Genomic DNA, 18,443 nt, shown 5'->3' with positions numbered 1-18,443 from the left:
GGGAGGTAAAGGCATCACAGACAACAGGAGGGAGGGGGTGGGGGAAAATCACCACAGACAATGAGAGGGAGAGGGTGGGGTAAAGTCACCACAGACAATGGGATGGGGGCTAAAGTCACCTTAGGCAACGGGAGTGAGGGAGGGTGGGATAAAGTCACCACAGACAACAGGAGGGAGGGGTAGGGTAAAGTCACCATGGATAACAGGATATAGGGGCATGGGGTAAAGTCACCATGGACAAGGGGAGGCAGAGAACCTGCAAATCTGGCCGATCGCCAGTGCCCCAAAGCCAGGCCCCCTCTGGCCTCTCCTCACCATTTACTTCCGATTATGAGTGGCCCTGCTGTACACACGCCACCCATAGGGTCTTCATTCAGGAAACCTGGCCCGCCTTGCTGCTCTCCATGCCGATCGCCTCCCTGACGAATCCTCTCTAACAGGGCAAACACAGTGCAATGAACCGAGGTGCCGGCAATAATGCTGCAGCGCCGCCCACTAGGCCGTTCCACCCTTGGTATCCAGATCACCATCTCCCATTGCCACATTGCTGACTGATGGGGCTGAAAGTAAGTGGCAATCAAGCAGGGACAGCTTTGAAGAGGTCGGTAGGCTTAAATCCCCAATGAGAAGCAGGATATTTATCGGATTTTTGTTCCAGGCTGGCAGATCCTCGCTATAAGTCTGCCATTTTGCAGCTGTCCTCTAGGACCCTTCCAAAATAGGGAGCTTAGGTGTGCCTGGATGGGCCATCACTGGGAGGATGGGAGGATGGGAGGGAGGAGCTGCACCCAGCCCTACTTACACATGATTGGGCTGTGTCCTGCCTCCACACAAAGGGCTGAATACCCCCTGTAGTTAGTCTGGAGCCAGTGTCAGGAAGTCAGGGAACCTGTGCATTTCAAAGGCCTGCCTCTATTAGCTTCTCCCAACTTCAAAGGCAGAACTGGGCATAAATACTGGACTTCAGACACCAACTCTTCAGTACACTTCTTGACCTGTTGATACTCAGCCAGGATGAACGACTGCTGTGCTGCTGAAAGAACTGCCATTGTCCTGAACTGCTGCTCTGAATGACTGATAACCTGCTTTGCTGAACTGCTGCCTGCTGTCCTCTTGCCTGGGTGAGAAGGACAGGACCTGCATCTCTTGAGCACAGACCCCCAGAGTGACCCCAAGGGCTAGTTGGCTAGCCTACTAACCTGAAGCCTCAGGGACACAATAAGCTTCCGACAACCTTGCACCTGAACCTGGGCTCTACCATCTGTCAGTCTACCCTGCCAAATAGTGACACTCCAGGCCTAGATCGTTGGAAGTGGGCTAAGGTTCTCTACAAGCCTCTGTGATTAAAGCACAACCAGCGCATCTACTCGGCTGCACAGTGCGACCCCGAGCAGAACCGACTCATCGATGTGGATGTGTGCTTTGGAGCTTGCGCAAACACCCAAATCGCATCACAGTACATTGGAACTATGGCTACACAACACATCCTCTGCGTAGGCCCCCACATACCTTGTCAAGGGCAGCCTCAATGCCGGGCTCCGCATCGCAGCCTAGCAGCTCCATGGAACTGACGTGTCTTGACAGTGAGATGCATTCTCGATGCCGGGCTTTGCATCGTAAGCCCCTGTCAACAGGATCCTCTACAATGACTGAGGACCTCTCATCGAAGCCTTGCCAATCCTTAGAATCAATGCATCGCTTCGGCTGCATGACACATTTTTGACAGGGATCCTCGCAACACTATGCAAACCTGGATTTAAGGCACTTTGTTCAAGGTGCCTAACTAGATCCCTGTAGCCCACCCGTACACCATTGCAGTTTGTCTTGATCCGGTGCAACCAGATATCCACAGTTGGTGCTTTGTGCTTTTTGGAGCTATTTTCATTAAAATCTTTAAAATTGCATGCCTCTGGTGCTACGGGTTGGATTTTTGTCATATGGTTTTGTTTTATTTACTAAAGAAAGTTTTATATTTCTAACTTGATGTGGGATCCTTTTTGTGTGCTGTTTTCACTTTAATACTGTTTGAAGTGCTGCACTAATACTTCATACATTGCTTCTATGTTAAGTCCGACTGCTCTGTGCCAAGCTACTAGACAGTTGAGCACAGGTTAATTTCGGGGTGACTTGCACCTCACCCTGACAAGGGGCTAAAACCCCACATTTATACCCAACAATGAGTGTCTGTCTGAAGGATCAAAGGTCACCCTGACAGACAATCAGGCAGCCAGGAGCTACACATGCGCTACACGCACAGGCACCTGGCTGCCCGAGCTGAACATTGTCAGGCTTAGTATTTTACAACCCTGTAGGTGTCACCTCCTCAACATGGCAAAAGTGCCACGAGACCCTCCCCCTTGTGGCAAGGGGAGCTTCACTATTCGTCTTGGACCTGGGCACTTCAGTTTTAAGCCCTGAAGTGTCAATCACTGACACCATCCCACTCTGTGACGACTGAGGGACTGCTGACTTCCCTCACTGGATGACCTAAGGTCAGCCAATATTTGATGGCAGCAGTGCCAACCCTTCTGGGGCCTCTGAAGCTTCCCTCCTAGAGGGATGCAGTGAAGTTTTATGTTTTTTGGTGTTTGGGGCGTGTGTGCATGTATATATGAATGTGCGTATGAATGTAGATTTTCAAGTGAGTGTATGCCTAATGCAAGGGTATGAGTGAATGTGTATGTGTGCGTGCGTGACCCCCACCCCCCTCACTGCTAAAAATACCGGCCGCCACTGCAGTGCAATGCATGTCACAATGTAGATGCGACTTTTGATGTTTTCCAACTGTTCCCCCAAAGTTTGATGTTAAGTGCCGTCTGTGAAATTGCCTTGGCATTCATCATAAACTCCAGTGCTGAGAGAGCCTGGGACCATGCCTGCTGAAGCCATGCTGCAGCTGCTACTGTTAATCTCATTTTCTGGCTGAGATTTGAGTGCTTGGATTAACGGGCAGAGTTCAGCATTTTCTCAATTCGCTCCCCTGTGGACTTGAAGTATGAGCGAGCCGAGAGCCCTCATGTATTTCATCATTTATGGATTAGAATTTGAAAAAAATAAAGTGTGTGCGCTGAGCGCCACAGGAATCGTTCCTCCTAACAGGATGCATTGCCCTGGGAAAGAAAGGCATCATTTTCAGCTATGTTTAGACTATGACTTAAGTCTTAAACATGATTTCTGGAAAAATGCCCTTTTAAAAGCTGAATTAACGGCAGAAAATATTGTGTTTGAATTATAGTTAGGCCAAAAATGTTGTCAGGATGATTTTTTAATGCAGGAGAACAAACCTCTGTGCCATAATTTGTCAATATTTAAGCTTGGTTACCACCAATCCCCACATTTTATTTTGGAGGAACCAAGTGATGAAATAATGAAATGCGAAATTTGGAGTGAGGGGTTCCATAAGGACAATAAAGTAGATAAACTTCAAGTTTATTTTGACATTGTTTTAGCTCCTCAGTTTTAGGAGTTTATTTTTACGATCCAAAGCCAAAAGTATTGAGGTTCTGCATGATATCATTAATCTTAATGTTATTTTAAGTCTTTACTGAGTTCGTTGTTTTTTGTAAGTAAGTACAATAACGTTGTTACTTCAAAGTATGACAAGACCAATATTTCCAGAAATAAAATAGAATGATAACAACTTTACAATGTTTTTTAAGGCGTAAAGTCGAAGGCCCAGAATGACACACATTTTACGCAGTGTTTGCGTGACAAAAAAGGCCGTAAACCCCCTCAAAATGGGTTATTCTTTTGATTTACTTTCAGGCGTAAAAACTATTTTGCGCTGGAAAGTTGCCTGAAAGTAACACAAAGCGCTGCTTTGCATTACGTTGCAGCAATGGGGTGTTGCACTGGTGGCAAACGGCAGTACCCATGCAACCATCCATGGTTTTTGACGCAAAATCCTTTCTACTAACAATAGCAGAAAGGCATTTGCACAAAAAAATAACTCCACTTGAAAGCAGGAGTAAAACAGAGAAATGCTTTTAGGTGATTAGAAATGCTTTAAGGGTATTATGAGTTTGTGCTAGCCTCCTGGTAACTGCAGTAAGCATAGGGATAACCTTTTCGTTTAGCATTAAGAGTTGGTTGGACATTATAATAGCCATTAGGGTAATATAACAGAGGAAATTTCACGGGTGAATTCGCAAAGTTAGCACTTTTTCTAGAAATCTAAAAATATTCTGTAACATCCAACAGTTTTCTATAAAGGGGTAGCACTCCATAGGGTTAATTTAGAACATTGTTTAATAGTGACTTAACAAAACAAGTTCAAGACAAGTGCAAATTGAATCATTACTCGAGCCGTCAAAACTTTTCTTGAGATATTAAGGCTTCCAAAGCATATTCATCGGTCGTTCTGTTTTTACTCATGTGTATGTTTGGAAATTACATCTAAGTTGTGCACTAGTTAATAGAGCAACCTGCTAGTGGTAATATTAATTCATGTCGGTGTATGAAAAAAATGCAGACATTATATTGATATTTTTGGGTTGTTGATTTGAATTAAGAAAGCCCCAAAACACAATGAGCTGATTTGCATGTAGGGCGGAAAGCCACCCGACAGGGATGTATGTCGTTACAACGCATACTTTTACAACGCATACCTTTACAACACATTTTTTACACCACAACATCCATTACAACGCATTCCATTACAACGCATGCCATTACAACGAATTCTATGAACCTAGCTTTACAACGCATTCCACTACAATGCATACTACATTTACAACGCATACCATTACAACGCATACCATTACATTGCATGTATGGTAAGTTTTGGATAGTGTAGGGGTAAAAATAACTATTCTAACTCCAGGGGGTGCAACAGTAGGGTAAGTGTTGGATAGTGTAGGGGTAAAAATTACTATTCTAACTCCAGTGGGTGCAACAGTAGGGTAAGTGTTGGATAGTGTAGGGGTAAAAATTACTATTCTAACTCCAGAGGGTGCAACAGTAGGGTAAGTGTTGGATAGTGTAGGTATGCGTTGTAATGGTATGCGTTGTATTGACTGCCTTGTAATGACATGCGTTGTAGTGGTATGCGCTGTAGTAACATTCGTTGTAATGGTTGCGTTGTAATGGCATGCGTTGTAATGGATGTTGCATTGTAAAAGTTTTGTTGTAAAGGTAGTGCATTGTAAAAGTTGCGTTGTAAGTGTTGTTTCCCCCCGACAGTCTGTGTAAGGCTTTCGGCCCGACATCCATGGTTTCCCTGCAATGATTAAGGCAGTCAGAGGGAAACCCACAGGGGGATTCTGCTGCTCTTCCGATGGGCTCACAGAGACTGTTGAAAGAGGAGCAGAATTGCAATCCCTTGAATGACGGCGGAGCCAGCCTCGGCTCCGCTGTCAAGATTACGATGTCAGTTTCCCACAGCCTTTACATGTCAACCTTTACGACATGGAAAGGCTGTCGGAAGGGCACTTTGATGACCCTAGCAGGGATCCATCCCTCCTGACCCTCTGCTATGGGGCCTCTGTGACAACTATGGTGTCCCCCTAAACATCCCTGTCCCGTGTGGCAGGCACTGCATGGTGCCTGCCACATGGTGCACGGATGCTTACAAACATACATTTTTCAATGGAACCTTGTGCTGCTGTCTTTTTTTCCCACCCACCGCACAAGCTTCTGTTGAAAAATGGATGCTTGCGACCGCCCTATCGGCAGTCATATCCTAATCCTGCAGTAGGAACCGCGGACCTAAGGTCCGGCGGTTCCAAACCCCAACGGTGTCAGACGGACATAAGTCCGCCCAACATCGTAATGAGGCACAATGTGTCTATTAGCCTATTAAACTCAAATCTCACCTTTTACTGACTATTTAGGAACACAAGGACACAAAAAAATGATTTTTTGTCTTCAGTAGGTCCTTATTGAGTAGAGACGGTTATAGGTACAGAACTTAGCAATACCAGAAAATCCACATTCTTTTTATCATACGTTTGGGCAAGCAGTCAATATTTCTGACTTTAAGCACAGTATGTTTTGGGAAATTTTCAGAGCAGCAGATACCTATGATGATGTATTTTCTATGTTTACGTCAGATTTCAGGAAAGTCACATTGTATTACCATGCAAATTTGAGGTCCTGAAAGCCTATTCCTTTTTTCAGCTCATGAGAATGGCAGAAACATGTACATTAGATTTGATGTATTAATATGAGCTAAAGCAAAACTTATTTTTAAAGCAAAAGCACAAGAGTCAAAAGTAGACTACCACTCAAAAACTGCTCACTAATACTTCTGGGGGCACTTTTAAAGGTAGAGACGGGAAACGGCCACTACAACGCGGCCGTTTCCACGAAAACCTTAACCACGCATGCATTACAACGCATGCGTGGTTACAACGAAAGCCTTTACCATGCATACGTTTACTACGAGGTACGTAGTAAAGGCATGTGTGGTAAAGGGTACAATTAAAAAAAGGAGGGTTGAAGGGCCCCCCCCCCAAAAAAAAAAACCTGAAGTCGAGATGTGCATGCAATCGGCGTCGTATAAGAGGAAACGGAAAGAAACTTCCGCTTCCTGTTTACGACATATCACGTCACCACGGAAGAATTTGTGGAAAAGGATAAGCGTGGAAATACCATTCCGTTGTAACGCATGCCTGGTAAAGGCATGCGTTACAACAGAGTTTGTTGTAAGAACATACAACCAGTAGAGACAGCATCAGGGGATAACCAAAGGGCAAGTGGTAACCTGTATCCTCCATGTGAAAGTACTGGCAGCATGAGACAACTAGAAGGCATTGGTTTTACACAGATGACAATGGAGTACCTATGAATCTGGATAGAAGACACTGTGACTCACCCAAGAGTTGGAGCAAACCTTTCTGATATAATGGTCGAATGCCTTAACAAAGTGAAGTATATGGGAATGCCTAGGTAATTACTTGACAGGTCATTTTCGAACTTTTTGCTGTCATTCCTGTCACCAGACACTTTGATGGAGGCAGTAAGTGTAGCAGTATAAAATTTAAACTACATTTTTTCACAAGAAAAATACATGAAGCTGCAGTGGAAGTACTACTGCAAGTGCAGTATCAACAACAGTCAGAAAAGTAAGAGAAACAACCCTACAAACACCAAGCCTTATGGGCACTGCACATGGCAGCTGTCTCGAGGAGCAAAACAGAGAACCAAATAGCTGCTTTCTATATTTCAAAACCTGTTAGAAATCCTACTAACAATCAATATGTAGACTCTATTGAATTATTTTAATCTTCTAATTTTCATTCACATAAGCTGCATAATTGAAGGATGATAGTGGGAAAAATACAAAATGCAAGAAAAATTGTAATTCATATTTTTTAAATCAATGTTTTGAAATTACAGATTGTTTTGAAAAAATGTGTCAATATTTTATGTGTTGCCAACACTGGCGCATTAGAAAAACTCAACTTCAGAAAACTCGGAAACCTATGGAGTGGACTGACCCAGAGTCTCTCAACGACACTAGTCTAAAACTTTCTTCAATTTTCACACAGCTATAGAATCACAGTGCTGGCAGTGAGATTGCCATGCAAATTGGTGAGCATGGCTAAATAAGCACTAAAGGGCCTATTTATGACCTGGTTTGTGTTGCACTTGTACCACACAATGTGGTGCAAGAGCGATGCAAACCTTACATGTGCTTTATAAAGACATGCAAGGCCATTTTGCATGGCCCTGAGCTGGCTCCATAAATCTGCAGTAAGGCAACTCTGCGCAAATCACTACTTTGCTTTACTCTGACCCGGGAGATGTTCTATGGCTCTAGCGTCAATGTCCCCTTGCAACTCCCATGGTTTTTGATGCATTCCCAGATGTAGACCTGGGAATATGCCAAAAGGATCGAATTTCTCAGGTGAGGCGCAATAAGGAGAGACATCTTCATTTCTCCTTGTTACTTCCTCTGTCTACGTGTGCTGCATTCTACAGCACACACAGAAAGAGGAATATACCTCTCAGGATTGTTCTTGTGCAGAAAGTTATCCCTTCCTGCACAAAAATAATCCTGCAATCTCAGCCAATTACCGCCCCATTTCCCTGCTGCCCTATTTGGGCAAGGTGCTGGAACGCCATGTCACCGCAGTACTCAGCGTCCATGTAGAGGTTAATGGGGGACTGGCCTCCCGCCAAGCCGGCTTCCGCCCCAGGCACTCGACCGAATCAGTTGTGGTCTCGGTCCTGGACAACCTCAGGAAGGGTATGGATAATAACAAACACCAGGCGCTGGTACTCCTCGATCTCTCCGCCGCCTTCGACACGGTGGACCATACCATCTTATTGTCCCGTGTCAAGGCGGCTGAAATTGAGGGTTCAGCCCTGATCTGGCTTTCCTCCTTCCTGAGGGACCGCACCCAGGCGGTCCGGCTAGGAGACTTTACGACCACCCCACTCCCTGTCACCTGTGGTGTTCCCCAGGGCTCCTCTCTTTCCCCCTTACTATTCAATCTCTGTATCTTTCCTCTCATTTTCGCTCTTCAGCAGCTGGAGGTCACCGTGTACAATTATGCGGATGACCTCCAGCTCATCTTTGATCTATCCTCCTCTCCCCTCTCTGTCTCTAATTTCCAGTCCACCATGACATTCATCAGGGACTGGATGAACCACAACCATCTCAAATTGAACCCGGATAAAACCGAGTTGGTTCTCACCGGTGGTTCTTCCAGTCCCTGGAACTCTCTCTTCTGGCCCCCCACTCTTGGCCCCTCCCCCACTCCTTCAACCACGGTCAAAACACTGGGTGTTAAAATGAACAACCAGCTTACCCTCCATTCACAAATCAGCTCTGTAGTCTCCTCCTGCTTCCTCACCCTCCGAACCATCCGCACTGTCTCCCGTTTCTTTTCCCCCCAGGCACTTAAGTTGATCATGGCCGCACTGGTGATATCGCGGCTGGACTATGCCAATGCCCTTTACAACGGCATCCCAGCATACAGCCTGCGGAGGCTGCAGATGGTCCAGAACCAGGCGGCCCGGTTGGTCTATGGTCTCTCACGTTATCATCACTCCACACCCCTCCTCAGGGAGCTTCACTGGCTTCCTGTTAAGGAACGTTCCCTTTTCAAGACCGGCTGCATGGTCTTCCAGGCCCGTCAAGGCACTGCCCCCGCCTTCATTTCCTCGCTAATAAAAGAATACGTCCCCACCAGAGAGCTTCGGTCTTCTTCCAAGTCTCTCCTTCAAATCCCACGTTTCAAACGTAAAATGTGGGGTGGAACCACCCTTTCTACCTTAGCTCCCACTTTCTGGAACTCCCTCCCCGATCACCTTCGTTCTGCCACTCATTATCTTTCTTTCCGTAAAGATCTAAAAACGTTCCTTTTCAAACAGGCCTTCCCCGTGTAAATTCCCTTCTTCTCTACGACAGGTTTTACTTTGCCTCAGTTGCCGAACTCTCTACTAGCGCCAAGAAACCGTACGGTGCACGCTGCGCTCTATAAATGTTTTAAATTGGAAATTGGAAATGCAGGCACCCTTGCACCATGAAGCAAGTGTGCCTTTGTCGGAGCTAAGCTGCCAAAAGGGCGCCAGTGCAGGGGAAAATAACGGTGATGGATCAAGCCCTGATCTTTGGACTGGGTAAGTGTGGTCTGTTTAACTCAGACACTCTGTTCATCACCACCCCCTTTTTGTAATTCGTTTTTGGCCACTATAGGTGTGGCAGGGTATACTCAGACATGAGTCCCTTTCTCACTGCTCCATCAGGATTCAAGCAAGCCGGGCCGAAGAAGGCTGAAATGCCAGAAACCGGTCCCCGGTAGCTTGTCTCCTTTCTGGTGAAGAATTGGCTTGGTAGTTTAGTCTGCCCTGTTCCCATGATGCACTGGGCCAGGGACAGACTGATTTGCATATAGCCAGGTTCTGAGCTGGGATGGGGCAGTGAGATAAATAACGGTGATGGATCAAGCCCTGATCTTTGGACTGGGTAAGAGTGGTCTGTTTAACTCAGACACTCTGTTCATCACCACCCCCTTTTTGTAATTCGTTTTTGGCCACTATAGGTGTGGCAGGGTATACTCAGACATGAGTCCCTTTCTCACTGCTCCATCAGGATTCAAGCAAGCCGGGCCGAAGAAGGCTGAAATGCCAGAAACCGGTCCCCGGTAGCTTGTCTCCTTTCTGGTGAAGAATTGGCTTGGTAGTTTAGTCTGCCCTGTTCCCATGATGCACTGGGCCAGGGACAGACTGATTTGCATATAGCCAGGTTCTGAGCTGGGATGGGGCAGTGAGATAAATAACGGTGATGGATCAAGCCCTGATCTTTGGACTGGGTAAGAGTGGTCTGTTTAACTCAGACACTCTGTTCATCACCACCCCCTTTTTGTAATTCGTTTTTGGCCACTATAGGTGTGGCAGGGTATACTCAGACATGAGTCCCTTTCTCACTGCTCCATCAGGATTCAAGCAAGCCGGGCCGAAGAAGGCTGAAATGCCAGAAACCGGTCCCCGGTAGCTTGTCTCCTTTCTGGTGAAGAATTGGCTTGGTAGTTTAGTCTGCCCTGTTCCCATGATGCACTGGGCCAGGGACAGACTGATTTGCATATAGCCAGGTTCTGAGCTGGGATGGGGCAGTGAGATAAATAACGGTGATGGATCAAGCCCTGATCTTTGGACTGGGTAAGAGTGGTCTGTTTAACTCAGACACTCTGTTCATCACCACCCCCTTTTTGTAATTAGTGCAGGGGAAAAGGCAGCAATGCGCCATATTGCCTTATATATGGTGTATTGCTGCCCTTTCCCTGTTACGCAGAGCATCAAGATGACTTACTGAGCTTCACTGTGGGAAAAGTTCGTAAATATGCCCCTAAATGTGCCATCAGAAAAGGTTGCAAGCTGAAAATCAAATGCATCGAAGTTAGCAGGGAATGGGAAAGCCACAGTGCCCAATGATTAGGGCTCAGTGAGTGAATTCTTTTCATAAGATGACTGGTAAATGAGTCTTATTATTCAGTGTGATCAGAGAATAAGGCAGCATTCTAAGAGATTGTCTCAATATGGGAAATGAAAGGAGAGAGATGAATGAAAAGGTGGAGTTAACACTAAATGATGAAGGGAGGTAAGTAATTTGTATGAGATCCAAATGTATCTAAAAAAAAAAAGGAAACATGAATACTTAAATTATCTGGAAGTTGATTTCTTCCCAGATATTCAATGTGATTGTTTTTCTAGCCATATCCACATTGTCTCAATCTTGCTTCCCCGATTGTCCTTATTTGTCCACTCTTCTATGTTCCTCCCCTGGCTTTTCTCTCTCTTTTGAATGGTAATCTGTGCTTCCCTCTTTTTATTACTTACTTCTGTCCGTGTCTGTTCTTTTTGTTTTCTCGCCTACTCAAAAAGTTTGCCATCAACTAATGCAGGTGCGCCTGGCACAGGTAAGAGCAGTCGACCGACAACGGGATAGGTAAAATTAAATAAATAAACAATAAAACCACTTACCTTGCGCTCGCTGAATCGCCGATCGGCAATGCGGCAAGCGCAAGGTATGTGGTTTTATTTTATTTTTTATCACATCGTCTGTTGGCTCCTCCCACCCCACCCCACCCCTCCCACCCCTCTTACCTGTACCGACCATGCCAGAACTAATGTTGTGCCCAAGTGAAACCTTTTGTCATTCTTATAACTATCTTGGTGCTAATGCTTTCTTTGTGACCACTTCCTAACATTCTGATGCTCCTGATGGCCCATATTTTTCCAGACCAGTAGGGAAGGTAATGCCATTTCCGTAATTTTGAAGACATTCCTATATTTGTGCAAGTAAACTAGTTTTACTGTAGAGTTGGTTACCCTTTCCTATTTGTGCACCACAGCACAGAGAAAGCTAGTAGGAAGGTTGGGTCTTACACATGGGAATGCTGGCAATGCAAGTTCATCAACGAATTAATAAACAAAATGACAAAGTTGCACTACACTAACATGGTCATAATGGTTCCTGAGAGTGAAGGGAGTATTATGCAATAAAATGTGACTTCCAATAAATGTTAGAACTGCGATGGGAGGATGTTGACTCTCCTAATGTCTTCACCAGTACAGATGACACCATGGGATAGCATGAGGGACTACTATTCCTTGCATCGTAACACTTAGCAAGAATAGATTAATGTTTAGTCATGTCAGAGTATTAGTGATATTAATTCATGGCTACACCTTCGAAGCAGTGCAGGTTTTCCAGGAGGGTTGGTCTCCGCCTTTTCAGTGTGCTATGCTGGTGGGATATTGGTTGAGGAAATTGAGGACCTCATTGGATGGTAGGTCAGTAATGTATAGGGCAACATCTTTCAGGCCACTTTGTGGAGCAGGCAGCAAGTTTGAATAGCTATTATCTGCCAAGTAGGATCTTAAAATGAGTGGAATTCTGCTGGCAAGTCATCCTCAGCCAAACACATGGCAACAGGTATGAACCTCACTTGATCACAATCATGATAAATGAAGCTCCAAGATCTGTGGATGGGATCTTACTTCTCATCTGAAAGCTATCTGTGGAATTTTATTACAATCTTGATCATGTCAACCATCTGACTGATTGTGGTGAGGTTGAGCAATATTGTTTGTACTCATGCATTAGTCCAAGTTAAGGTGGACTGATATCTTGGGGCTTTGAGGAAATGCCACTATCTCCACTCAGCTCAAACAAAATCTATCCACCATATAAAGGGATATTTGACCCCCTACGGACTATCCAATCAAGAATCAGGAAAGCCATTAATGGAGCAGAGATTTTTAGGTGTCAAACATTGTGCATAATCACCAATAAACCTTGCAATTGACTATATGGACCTATGTTAGTCAACCAGGAGAACTGATAAGGAGTTATCATTTACATCACTTAACATGAATAGTGAAGTACAATTGGGGATAGACATGGAACAAAACTCTTAACATAAAAGTTATGAAAGGCAGTATATCTGTGTCAACAAGTCAATTCATAACAGTGCATCAGCTCCAACAATAACAGAGGAAAACCAAAATCATAAATGTATCATGGTGTCCTTCAGTACAAACAATGTTGAGGAGTTGACCTGATACATCAACTCCTCAACATTGTTTGTACTGAAGGACACCATGATACATTTATGATTCTGGTTTTCCTCTGTTATTGTTGGAGCTGATGCACTGTTATGAATTGACTTGTTGACACAGATATACTGCCTTTCATAACTTTTATGTTAAGAGTTTTGTTCCATGTCTATCCCCATGAAACTTTCCACTTGATTAATTTTGATATAAATAACTTTGAATAGAATCTTTTTTGCTCTGTGTTTCTTCTCTTGATTGTATTTGTTTACATTTTGTCTTGAAATTGGCAATTAACTTCAAAGTAATCCTGCGGATACATTAGGTTCAATTTGTTGAAGAACTGATAAGTAAAAACCATTTCAGTGAAGTGACTTTCAAAACAAAATCCCTTGTAGTCATCCTTTACTTTAATTATTCATTGCCCAAGCCTACAAGGGTATATTGGGTTTTCCCACTTTCTGACACGGAGTAGATGAGCGGCACGGTGCTGAACAATCTGTAGCTTTGCCGTAGCTGCTTGTGGAGCCCCTAGATAGAGAGCATTCCCGTAGTCAAGGCGTGAGTGAATGAGGGCCTGGACCATCAAGCTTCTGGCTAAGAAGGGAAGAAGAGGGAGAATTTTGCGGAGCATCCTGAGAATACCATAGCAGGTGGCTGATAATTTTGTCGCTTGACATTCAAAGTTCAAAGAGCGATCTAGCCACATGTCCAAACTTTTAATCTGATTATTTGGAGTAGGGCCAAGTCATTTCGGCCACAATCGCCCTGTATCAAACACGGGAGAGTTTCCTAGGAGCATCAGTTCATTCTTTTCTCCGTTTAGTTTCGGGCAGCAGAGTTCCATCCATTCAGCTACCTTCTCCAGACAGGGACTCAAACCAGAAGATAAATTATCAGTGTGATTTAGGACCACAACAAGTTGCGTATCATAGGCGTATGTAACTATTTTTATCCTGAATGGACGGACTATCTCAGCCAGCGAGCTAATGTACACATTGAATAATGTAGGACTCAGGGAAGAACCCTGAGGTACACCACAGCTAAGAGACATATGCTCTGAGAAGGTATCCCCTTTGAAGACCTGGAAAAACGTGTCCTCCAGGAAGGATTGCAGCCAGGTGATGACACCCCTGTCACTCCAAGACTCCTGAGCCTCATAGTCAGGATGCTGGGATTTACGGTGCTGAGATCGAGGCAGCGGATAGCCACTGTACCTCCTTGGTCCAGAATTTTCCTGGATTCTTCAGCCACCACTAAAAGAGCAGTTTCTGTCCCTTGTTCGGGTAAACAAAACTGTCTGTAAGGAGTGCAGAAGGTAATTGGACTCTAAATGTTCAGATAGGACAGAATTGAAATATCTTTCGATGATTTTACTGATCATGAGCAGGAGGGAAATGGGACGAAAGTTTCCCGGGAGGTCAGGATCCAAATTAGGTTTTTTGATTAGTGCTGTCACCTTAGCACATTTCCAGGGCAAACGAACTACACCAGAGGATATGGAGGAGTTGATCAATTCCAGGATTACTGGAAGAATTGTTCCTGCAGCTAGCTTTAGAACATGATGGGGTGGGAAGAATCCGTTGGTGAACCTGATTTTACAATGGCTGAGATGGTTTGTAAAGACTTAAGATACATCAGTGGAGTTTTCTTCCAATAGGACATTAGTGCCAGAATGAAAGGTGTCCACATGTGACAGGTCATTTTGATGTGTTGAAAGAGGAGAAGTGCTATATATGTTCTGAATTTTCTTATAAAAGAAGTCCGCCAATTTATTACAGCGAGTAAGAGCACCCTCTGTAGAAGCTTGCGGAGGGGAAAGTTTGAGGAGTGTCTTAGCAATGCAGAAATGTTCCCATGAGGATTTAGCTGCTAGGTTGATTCTTTCCCCATAGTAAGATGCTTGTGCCAGTTTAATCTTTGCTTTATAGGTTTTGATAGCCTTTCTATACTTGAATTTTCTGGACACCGCGTAGTCCCTTCTCCAAAGTCTTTTGATTTTTTTACAGGTTTGATTAAGCTCACGGAGCATAGGGGAGTACCACGTGGAGATGTTTGTCCTGATTCTTTTCCAGGAGTGTTTTTTGGGAATGACCTGGTCAAGAGAGGATTCAATCCATTCATTAAACCTGATATTAGCTGTGATGGGGTTTGGTTCGCCTGAGGGCTTAGTGGTTTCCAGAGCTGAGATCCACTGTTCTTGGGGAAGTTTGGCCCATGTACGCTCCAGGCTATTGGTCGTGCTAAACAAAGAAGATGGGCTTCTAATATACCATGAAAAGGGAATCAGAAAGTGGTCTGACTTATAAATAACAGCAATGCCACCACCTTTTACTGCTTTTGCGATCTTTCCGCTGGATATGATAGCCAGGGGGAAGAGTATGTACAAGGACAGGATCCGATTCATTATTGAGCCAAGTCTGTGTTAGAAACAAGGCATCAGAGAGTTTTTCCTGTAGAAACATAGAGTTTTGTACAAAATGTCTTCTTCCAGGATCATTGGAAGTAGGCGATAAGCCAAACGAAGGTCTTGTCTTGCTCCAGATGTCGTCCCAGATATCATGAGCCAACCACAGTTGGAAGGCCCTGCAACACTGAGGGACCACCATCACACGGGGTGCACCGGGTCCAGGAACCTTAGCCTCACTATAAAGGAGGTCATTCTATCAATAGATAAGGTGATCTCCAGAGGTATCACCTGCTCCGTGGCCTCAGCTCGCCACTACAAAATTTCTAGCGTGGGGCATTCTTTCTGCACTTCGGAAAATTCCACCCTAGTGGCCCTGCAAGCTCAAGCAGGTCACCAAGGGTGACAATGTTCTCCCCAGTAGGCTCAGGAGCATCCTCCCCAAGTGCCCTGTCAACTTGGATCACAGGAACTTAAGGGACTTGTTTTCCATATCCCTTGCCCTTACTCTTCTTGGAAGCTGCCTGGGCCGTTTTTCTAGGATTCAGGTCCCTTTTACTCCTCTCACTGGCAGCCATGGACCTTGCAGTCATAGAGACCCAATCAGGGAATCCCAACATTTCAAAGTGTGACCTGTGCTCTACCTCCTTCCAAATAGAGTGCCCCAGGTCATTGCCCAACAGACAATTTACAGGCATGGCAGGGCTCACGGCGACTTTTAGAGAACCTGAGACCCCTTCCTCACTTAAAGGTAACCAGAGACACTGGTATATGACTCTTGTGGTTGGCTGTGACTATGACTTGGTGGAATGTGCTTATTCAGTGGCCATTGATGGCGACCTGCTGTCTATATTTAGAAGTATTTACTGTTATATGGGCTGCTGGCACCATCTCCTTATCCTATAGGAACACTAGGGTAACATCGATCTGCTCACCTAAGCTAAGTGGGACCACCTCCTCCCCAAGCACTACTCAGGTATCTGCCCACTGGTGGGGCACTGTACCGTCACAGACATTTGATGTTATCCTTGGAGTGTCCATGCTTGTAGCACTCAGTACACTGGGGAACAAACCTCCCTGTCTTTTTGCCAAAGAACTCTTACTGTAGCTCACATTGGGGCTGGTTACTGTTGTTCCCTTGGGAATTTTATTTGGGAGTGTTTTGTGACTATCCTTTTGGGAGTTGGTGTAAAGACAAAGGGCTCCCTGCTACTAATAGGTAGTTCATCTAGGCAGGGAAATAATACACAATGCTAATTCCTAGGGCAACTTCAACATTTATATCACAGAGAATGATAACAGTTCTAAAATAAGGAAAGACAAACAGACGTGCTTTTTTACAAAAATTATTATTTATTAATAATTATATATTCAAAAATCCAACATTGAAACTAAAACACACCACATACACACCACATCTATCTCATCATTCATACTCAGCAGTCATAATGTATACAGCACAGGTAAGTTCAACACTTGAAAGTCATATGTCAAATATTATGTAAATGATTGGAGATTTTTATATGATCATCATGATATTTATTTAAACATGTTCTATAGATTGGCCTTACATGTCATAGAGTGGCTGCAGATCCCGTATAGTTTTGTGAGTACCTCCAGATGCCTTTATGGACACCCTGGGGCTGGATGAAAGGTCTGCCTCCTCAGAAAGCTTCCTGCAGTCAGTCAGTTTGACTTCTACTAAGTACTGTTGCAGCTCTGTAAAACAAAAATTGAGCATGTGCTCAGTGAGAGTCAAGCTATATAACCCATTGAAATTATTAACCATGCCACCCCTCACCCAGCCATTCAGTGCCTTGATAGAGTAGTCCAAGAAATCCACCCAAGATTGGTTTGGTAGCTAGTTGCGCTCCCTTAATCTTTGGCAGTACTTTTCAGGGGTCAGCCCAAATTTGGTGATAAGTACGGCTTTCCTGGTAGCCACTACATCTAGTGTGATTAGTGTTTATTTTGAAAGTTTTATTTATTTTGAAAGTTTTATATAGCGCGAACAAGATCTTTGCAGATATCAGAGCGCTTTACAAAAACAAGGGGTAAGAAAAACGAGAGAGTGATTAAACAGACTTTTGAGTACAAAATAGTTGTAGGTAATAAGTGAGTAGCAAAATAGGGTAGGTACATGAAGGAGCATAGTCAATCAGATAAACAAATAGTACAAATAGACAATCAGATAAACAAATAGAACAAAATAGGTGCAGAGTCTTCGATAGATCCAAAGTACGAGTTCAAGTGAATTTAGCCATAAGGATAGCTTTTAATTCTTTCTTAAAAAATGCAGTGGAGGAGATAATCCTGGTTTTGGGAGGGAGTGCATTCCAGATCCTGGGTGCCATTCCTGAAAAGGAGCGTTTATACATTTTTGCCTTACGGAATCTTCGAGGTTTCAGAAGGAAATTTTTTTTGTGCTTCTAGTGGTTCTTGAGCCCCCTGATATTGTCAGCTTTTGAGTGAGGTAGCTGGGTGAGTTGTGGTGTACAGCCATGTGTGTCATGCAGGCAATTTTCAGATGTATTCTGACTTCAAAAGGCAGCCAGTTCAGGGATTTTAAGTCAGGGGAAATATGCAAGTGTTTTTTTGATCCAGTGATAAATCTCGCTGCAGCGTTCAAAGAGGCTCTTATGGGTGTGGTTGTTGATAAGGGGAGTCTGCAGAGAGTGACGCTTCCGTAGTCTATGCGAGGGATGACTAGGGCTTGCACTGCAGTTTGGAAGTCCTTAGCTGGGAGGAAGGGTTTAAGTTTCCTCAAAGTATTGATTTAGAAATTAGCTCCCTTAGTTGCTTTGCTGATATGCTGCTGCATGTTGAGATTGGCGTCAAGTGTTATGCCTAAGGATTTCGCGGAGTCCACGATGGTGGGTTGGACATTGAGTGCAGTTAGGTACTTAAGCCAAATTTGAGTGGTGGGGATTTTCACAGGAGGTGAGATCAGAAGGAACTCAGTTTTCAGAGCATTGAGTTTGAGGTGATTAGCAGCCAGCCATGATTGGGTGTTTCTGAGCGTTGAGTTCAG

Source organism: Lissotriton vulgaris, chromosome 3_1, assembly GCF_964263255.1.
Source record: "Lissotriton vulgaris chromosome 3_1, aLisVul1.2, whole genome shotgun sequence".
Classification (NCBI taxonomy): domain Eukaryota; kingdom Metazoa; phylum Chordata; class Amphibia; order Caudata; family Salamandridae; genus Lissotriton; species Lissotriton vulgaris.
This window is presented reverse-complemented; position numbering follows the sequence as displayed.